Source organism: Brienomyrus brachyistius, unplaced genomic scaffold, assembly GCF_023856365.1.
Source record: "Brienomyrus brachyistius isolate T26 unplaced genomic scaffold, BBRACH_0.4 scaffold61, whole genome shotgun sequence".
Lineage (NCBI taxonomy): Eukaryota > Metazoa > Chordata > Actinopteri > Osteoglossiformes > Mormyridae > Brienomyrus > Brienomyrus brachyistius.
In genome coordinates, this window is record NW_026042336.1 from 949,567 (window position 1) to 958,156 (window position 8,590).

The following is an 8,590-nucleotide window of genomic DNA, read 5'->3' on the forward strand; positions in this document are numbered from 1 at the left end:
GCCAATTCACATCGGTGAGGGCATAAAGGGTAATTTCTTTCAGTATGGGACGAATTCACATATTTGTGCGAGGAAGATAACAAAAGTTCACTAAAGTACACTATATTAAATTTGAATATCTTTAATTAAAATGTTATGTACAGTATAACACTGCACCTTTTAACACTTTGCATGTCTGGCAGTGAAGGTCACATTCAGTTTGCTGAATGTATTCTCTGTCTTAAATGGTCGGCCTATTTTTCCTTCTGCTGGATGATGTACCCAGTTTTCTAATAAACAAAGAGTATAATGAACAAGTTGATGTTTTCTGTGTCTGATACCTGTATCTGTTTGGCAAAGCAGTATATAGTTACTGCCTACATTTTTGGCTGTGCATGTGTGATTTTGATGGGAATATTATATTTTTATATCTGTGTGTAGATTTTTTCAGGAAAAATTGAGTTTATCCTTCTGTACAGTATTTAAGGTTTTGGTAATTCATCATTTATTTGTATTTGTGCAGTGTGCAGTTACCAGGTTATAAATAAACAAATAAATAAATGCGACATCAGAAGAGATGTACAATGACAGTAAAATGTGTGAAAGTAATGGAATGTAAAAAATGTGTGCGAGTCTCCACATGTATAAAGCGGCTGTATACCATAAGGAAAAGGAGCAATGGATGAAATACATAAAGTGCTTACTGTCCAAAACGACAATGAGTCATGTTCGGCGTAACATAAATATTCAGTGAGTTAACCCTTCGAACTCGACAAACGCAAGATGCGTTTTTCGCACTATTAATCTGAAGCTCTTAACTTTGGATATGCATAATGCACAGACAAGAATCATATGTCTTTGGAATCAAGAGAACTATCAGCTAACTTCACCAAGTCACCATATGGATGCAAAATCAAAGATTTCTGCCTGGCACTAAGCATGTATTCCTCTGTCACGTCACCGGTGGGAAGTAGGACCCAAATGCAAGCTGTAGGGCAGAATCCCCTTCGTGGGGAGTTTTATTGACCACCAGGTTTTGGCACAGAGACGCAAACAGACAAGGATACAACTGGAGAAGATAGGACTGGGCACTTTACCAGACTAAGGAATGGGAAAACACAAGGAAGCTGATAGTGACTGACAGAAGGGGAGGAACATGGGGTGAGACTAATAGACATCAAGCGTGGCTCATCAGGGAGGAGAACTGGAGGGTAAGGTTGACTAAATGGGCAAGACATGACAGTAAACGCCCCCCTCCCAATCCTGTGCCCTCCGGGTACAAGGGCATCATTAAGGGGACACACAGACCAGGGCAAAACCAAGGACAACAGGGGAGACTAACCCCCAGGACACAACTCATGACAGGCCAGGTAATCCAACAGGGATGCTGACTATGGACCAAAAGACACACAGTGGGTGTCAGTGGGTAAGTGGGAACAAAGGACACAGTAGAAGGAGACAAAAGGGAGGGATTGGGCATCAAAAGGACCAAAGATGGCACAGGGACAGACAAGGCAGGACACAACCAGACAAGACAGGCAAGCAACGGAACCAGTGCAACAATAATATGGCCAAGAGAGGGGAACCTAAAGCGGGAAGCAAGAGTGACTGGAGTGGGGGCTGGAACAGTGAAATCGGGCTAAGAGGTGAAACCAGGGAGAGCCACGGGGAAGCAAGACTACAGACCAAAGACTGAGGTATTAGGAGGGGCAAGACACTAGGTAGCATGGGAGGTAAAGTGAACAGTTCAGGGCCTCTGATGGGCTCCGGGGTGCCGCAGAAGGGTCACGGCCAGGGGGGCCTTTGGAATCCTGTCTGGGTCTGTAGAAGCTCCACTCGTCTGCGGCAGCCGAGGGAAGAACAGCATCGGTAGACGGCGAGGGGTTGGCAGAGTTGGAGGGTGTCGAGGGGCAGGCAGGACAGGAACTGGACCAAACCAGGGACCCTGCAAAACAAAAACACAGGCCAGTACCAGCGCCATGAGGAGACCGGATGTGGTTCCTTTTGGGAATCATTGAATGGGATACCCTGAAAGACCATCTTGGACCAAGCCTGGATCAGGAGGCAGGTCTGGGTAGCATAACCTCGTTTTTTCCTCCTGGACCTCAGCCCACGACTGGATTTCCGTTGACCCTGCCGTTGTCGCGGCGATAGCCTCCTCGGCTGGGGAAACTTTGGCCACGGGGCTGACACCACGGAGTGGGACTCAGGGCAAGACCTGGAGGCTCCCACTCCATGTCCTCCGGGGGAATGTCCTCCAGGTCAGCCCCCTCTGGGCTGGCATTGTCCGGAGAGTCTGATGCCAGGCTGGTGATGCCTTAATCCAGGCTGACTGTGCCTTAATCCATACTAAATGTAATTAAACATAATGAAATTTAAAAGAATAAAATGGTAATTAGAGGAAAATTTAAGGTGTAAGTTTTTTTAAAAATGGGCTTTTCCTTTTATCTAGATGTCTGCAAGCGCTGTGACTGTGATGAATGGTGATGTATGAGATCCTGAGAATGGGCGACGCTTCCAAGGATGGGTGGCAGGTGGCATTTCCCAGGAATTACAGGCTGGAGATGCCTGAGGAGCTCTCCTGGAGGGAAGACAGAAAGAGAAGAAGGGAACAAGCAGAGGCTGTGGGGAGAAAAAGACTGCAGAACCAGTTAAAGTTGTACAGGCGGATTGTACAAATGCCCTCAAGTCTTGGTCCATGAGGGTTCCTGTTTTTAATTTACAAAAAAACAATAAATTAATTTTAAATAAATCTTAAGGCTTATCATTTACATCTGTCTAGTAGTTAAAACACATACAATCGATTAACTTACCTGGTGATTTTGGAACTTCCGACTCCAAAGCAAAATAATACAGATTACAAGTAAATGCATCATTCTACTTGGGGAAAAGGGATAAATTAAATAAAGGGTTAACTTTGGAATCTAAAACAAAAACAGCAATATCATATCAAGGGTCTTCAATACCTTTATCCTGTGTCTGCTCCCTTTACATGTAGATACTGATATAAACATGTACCTTTAAAATATATTATGTTTAGTTTATAAGCTTATTTCATTATAACAAACAAGCACAATCCATAAGGGCACTAGGCCTAACACATGGTTCAGAAGCCTCCTACCCCACCAGCCACATGGACACCATCACACTAGACACTAAACAAAAGTACCAAATGTGTTTTTCCTGGTATCACTGGGCCCCACAAACTCTTGGCATATGTTGTTTATGTTAAAGTTGTCCAGCTCGTCTTTCTGCATATTGCAGACTAACAGACTGTTAAGTCTGTCTTGGCCCCTAGTAGCCCTTAGCCACGTCTTTAGTCTGCGCAATGCACTGAAGCTCCTCTCAGCTTCACATGAGGACACTGGAACCACCAACAAAATTCTGACAAGGACCTCAATCTGGTCAAACAAACCTGAAGGGCCAGTGCTTTGGACAGGATCTTAGTCCGTATTCAATAAGCCTTTAGGTGAAAGGAGGTGTAAGAATGAGGATCTTTCCCCTTTTTTAGCATGAGAAATATTAGCTTGGGCAAGAGGTTCAGGTTGTTGAACATGTCCAATAGGAGAGAGGACAACTGGGGCCATAACTTTTTATAGAACTCTGAAGGAAAGCCATCGGGTCTGGGACATTAACCACTTTGCGAAGCAGCCGCCATGGTGGTCAGTTCAGTTACAGTGAGAGTGATAGTGACATCTAAATCATTCACAGCCACACATTCCTATGAAGGAATGGCTAAATCCCTAAAGAAACTATTGAACTCTAGACAACAAGTGAGAAGAGAAAAGCTTGAATGCATTATTCATTTCTAGAGGATCTGCTCGTAATAATGAGACCTTGTTTGCATCAGTAGTTCAGCAGTATGTTGAGACACTAGAAATTCATACTCTGCTTGTATCGTTAGGTGCTCCTTATAAACATCAGCAGATGGGGAGAAACATATCAATTGTCAAGATCTGCTTCACGCTGTGTTAAATATGCCATCTTCTCCTTCCACAGCTCTCTATCATTGCTTACATATCAGATAATCTGCCCACTGGTATCAGTCTGCAAGGTTTCCAGCGATATGGAAACAAATACATCTGGAGATTTATTTAAAGAAAGAAAATTGGCAATTTGTTGTGAAATAAAATCAACAAAGAAAGCAACTGAGTGTTGAACCGTCAAGGACACCATGTTCTAACAAAATTTTCGAGGAGACTGGAGCATGATCTGAGAAAGCTATTTTATCATAGCTACTCAGATATTGAGCAAGAAGTCTTATCAACTAAGAAAGAGTAAATTTGGGTAAACGTGTGATGAATCTGAGAGAAACAAACTATACTCTTTTCGAGTGGGATTAAAGAATTGTGAAAACACCTGACACATTAAATTCTTTGGTAAAAGAATTTATCATTTCGACAGATTTTGAAGGCAGAGCTATCTTGGGGGATGGATGATCTAATTTTGGATTAAAGCGACAATTTAAATCACTCCCCAAGATAAGGTGATATTTAGAGGTATCAGGTACCAGTGAGAACAGACGCTTAAAGAAAATATCATCGCAATTAGGAGCACATGCGTTAACCAATAGTACAGGCGTAATGAACAATAAACTAGTAATTATGACAGATCTCCCATTTGGATCGGGAATCCACATCAGATATGCAAAGAACAAAGGGAATAGATGTATGCAACAATATTGCTACATCCCTTGCTCTACAGCAGAAAGACTGTAGAATGATAGATGTGATCTGCCCATCCACACCTGTAGTCTGATGGTTTAAAATGAGTTTCTTGAAAGAGCATCATACGAGACCTTCAGCGATAAGGGTATTGCAGTATTTCACTGTGTTTGATAGGATTATTAAGGCTGTTATAGTTAAAACTAAGCAATTTACAATAGTATCCCCCCACACCTCCCTGGTGAGTCCCAGGTTAATCATTACTAAGGCGTACTCCTAACTGAAGTCTGCTATAAAAATTCGGGTTGAAGGCTGTGGCGCAATATGTTAGACTGACTGAAATAAAGCAGAGAAAACGTAATATAAAGAAGTAAGGAAAATAGAGGTTAAAATGCACGGTAATTTCTTGTCGTATCGCAGTACATACGAATTCAGACTGTTACAACAACCGATTGCTGCACATATCGCTTTTAAAGGTGAATGCGTACTTGCTTACCAGTTATATCCATCCCTGCGTATATAGCTAACAGAATGTCAAACACCATTGCATTGCTTGCAAAGTAACTTGCTTGCCTGCTAGTGGCACTCCAGTACATTTCTAAAAGCATGCTCAGGCAGTGCCATCTTGTGGTTTGTCATATGTAGAAGCCTCAACAAGCCAAAAATCAGCTACTTTTTTTTCCAAAGGACAACATTAATTTGTATCAGCTAAATGTATGAGTTTTTATAGCCACCGAGCTTATCTTATTGGAAGACAAAGCAGGACATTCACGTATCATGTAATTAATTTAAGAAAGCGGTATTTTGCCTCATTACGCGTGTATTTAAGCTGCAGTGTGGTGGAAGCTTATTACCTTTGAATAACATTCCTTTAAATATTATACCTCAGCTCCATTTGCTTGAATAAAATAACGCTTCCTATTGTACTGAACATTCGCTATACAATTTGTTTTTATGAAACTTTCTTTAACATTTAAAAGAAACGTAGAACTTTCTACATCTGAACTACATAGCACGTCTTCGACATTCCCCGGTAAAATGGACGTTACGCAAGAGTTACGACGTAATACGCACGTAGCGTAATACAACTCATTAGCCAATTTCAACGTACGTACTATTACATTAATGTTAAGCGGACAGTGGGAGTAGTTTCCATAGAAACAACGTAAATATTCTTTACCGTTTGCAGCACAGCAAACTCTACGAATGAAAATGGCGCTCAAGTGAGCAGTTTGTTAGCTCTCCAAAATTTCGTTTTATTCTTCAAATCATATTATGCTACTTTGATTATTTACTCTTTTATACTATACTAATGTAGTACATGTCGATAAAATTATTGCATGTTTTTAATGTCATTAAAACTTGTGGTCTTTATTTTTATTGGGGGTGCTCTTATATCGAAGTGATGATGATAGACAGCTATTTGGTTAGTAAAATCTTCCCAAACTTCAAAAAATGTTACTGATCCCTAAAACGGCGGTGTAATTTGCCGGGGTCTCCACGATAAAATATGCGGAATGGTGGGAGATTGGCTATGCGAACGGAAATCCGGTGTTCTGTCGATTTATGCTACTTTGTCGAAAAATGCTACCGTAGCACAAATCGATAGCAGAGTCTATCGATTTACGCTACCGCATCGAAAAATGCTACTTTATGGTTTCCTTTTTAAATGGTGTATTTCCCATAACAGTACATGTTTCATAGTAATATAGCATTTGTATTATCATCCTTTAAATTAAAAAGAAAAATATGTAGGGCAAGGTTTCATGCTATTTATCAAATTTATGAGAAAATTTGTTTCCCTTATCACATGATGCTCCCAGTGCAAAATCTCATAATATTACATCAATACTCAGTCTTTGTGCACAGTTTGAATATGGGGAGCATGGTTTGATACTCTATTATATTAGCTTTAATTAAAATATCAAGGGTAGCATAATTCGATACACTAAGGTGCCCTATCGAAAAATGCTCCCAGTGCAGAATCTCATAATATTACATCAATACTCAGTCTTTGTGCACAGTTTGAATATGGGGAGCATGGTTTGATACTCTATTATATTAGCTTTAATTAAAATATCAAGAGTAGCATAATTCGATACACTAAGGTGCCCTATCGAAAAATGCTCCCAGTGCAGAATATCATGATTTCACGTCAATACTCAGTCTTTGTGCACAGTTTGAATATGGGGAGCATGGTTTGATACTCTATTATATTAGCTTTCATTAAAATATCAAGAGTAGCATAATTCGATACACTAAGGTGCCCTATCGAAAAATGCTCCCAGTGCAGAATATCATGATTTCACGTCAATACTCAGTCTTTGTGCACAGTTTGAATATGGGGAGCATGGTTTGATACTCTATTATATTAGCTTTAATTAAAATATCAAGGGTAGCATAATTCGATACACTAAGGTGCCCTATCGAAAAATGCTCCCAGTGCAGAATATCATGATTTCACGTCAATACTCAGTCTTTGTGCACAGTTTGAATATGGGGAGCATGGTTTGATACTCTATTATATTAGCTTTAATTAAAATATCAAGAGTAGCATAATTCGATACACTAAGGTGCCCTATCGAAAAATGCTCCCAGTGCAGAATATCATGATTTCACGTCAATACTCAGTCTTTGTGCACAGTTTGAATATGGGGAGCATGGTTTGATACTCTATTATATTAGCTTTCATTAAAATATCAAGAGTAGCATAATTCGATACACTAAGGTGCCCTATCGAAAAATGCTCCCAGTGCAGAATCTCATAATATTACATCAATACTCAGTCTTTGTGCACAGTTTGAATATGGGGAGCATGGTTTGATACTCTATTATATTAGCTTTCATTAAAATATCAAGAGTAGCATAATTCGATACACTAAGGTGCCCTATCGAAAAATGCTCCCAGTGCAGAATATCATGATTTCACGTCAATACTCAGTCTTTGTGCACAGTTTGAATATGGGGAGCATGGTTTGATACTCTATTATATTAGCTTTCATTAAAATATCAAGAGTAGCATAATTCGATACACTAAGGTGCCCTATCGAAAAATGCTCCCAGTGCAGAATCTCATAATATTACATCAATACTCAGTCTTTGTGCACAGTTTGAATATGGGGAGCATGGTTTGATACTCTATAGTCTATACTTACACTGAACAAAAATATAAGTCTAAGGCACACCTGTGCAATATTCATGCTGTCTAATCAGCACCTTCATATGCCACACCTGTGAGGTGGGATGGATTATCTCGGCAAAGGAGAAGTGCTTACTAACACAGATTTAGACAGATTTGTGAACAATATTTGAGAGTAATGGGTCTTTTGTGTATGTAGAAAATGTTTCAGATCTTTGAGTTCAGCTCATGCAAAATGGGAGCAAAATCGAAAGTGTTGCATTTATATTTTTGTTCAGTGTATATTAGCATGTTTTTTAAATTGTATGTGTAGCATAATTTGATAGACTAATATCCCTTATAAAATAATGCTTACAGTGCAACACAAAGTGATTTTGTGCTATTAGGATGGCATCAAATTATCTGTAATGTTTTGTTCTATACCAAAAATTATATGTATCAATTTATAACAAATCTAAAGCATTGTGTAGTAAAAGTTATTTATCCATCCATTTTCCAAACCACTTATCCTACTGGGTCACGTGGGGTCCGGAGCCTATCCCAGATCCCAATGGGCACGAGGCAGGGAACAACCCAGGATGGGGGGGCCAGCCCATCGCAGGGCACACTCACACACCATTCACTTAAACATGCACACCTACGGGCAATTTAGCAACTCAAATTATCCTCAGCACGTTTTTGGACTGTGGGGGGAAACCGGAGTACCCGGAGGAAACCCCATGACGACATGGGGACAACATGCAAACTCCGCACATGTAACTCAGGCAGAGACTCGAACCCGGGTCCCAAAGGCGTGAGGTACACAGTG

The 8,590-nt window shown here is 40.3% G+C and overlaps 1 long non-coding RNA gene across 2 annotated transcripts; it reads left to right on the plus strand.

Moving 5' to 3' along the window:
• Window positions 1-6,197: 6,197 nt before the first annotated feature.
• LOC125725109 (uncharacterized) lies at window positions 6,198-8,241 on the plus strand. 2 transcript variants are annotated; one of them, XR_007387338.1, is made up of 2 exons: window positions 6,198-7,216; window positions 7,372-8,241. It is a non-coding gene; the product is annotated as an uncharacterized LOC125725109 (long non-coding RNA). The 2 variants fall into 2 exon arrangements; XR_007387337.1 differs by having other exon boundaries at window positions 6,198-7,061.
• Window positions 8,242-8,590: the final 349 nt, after the last annotated feature.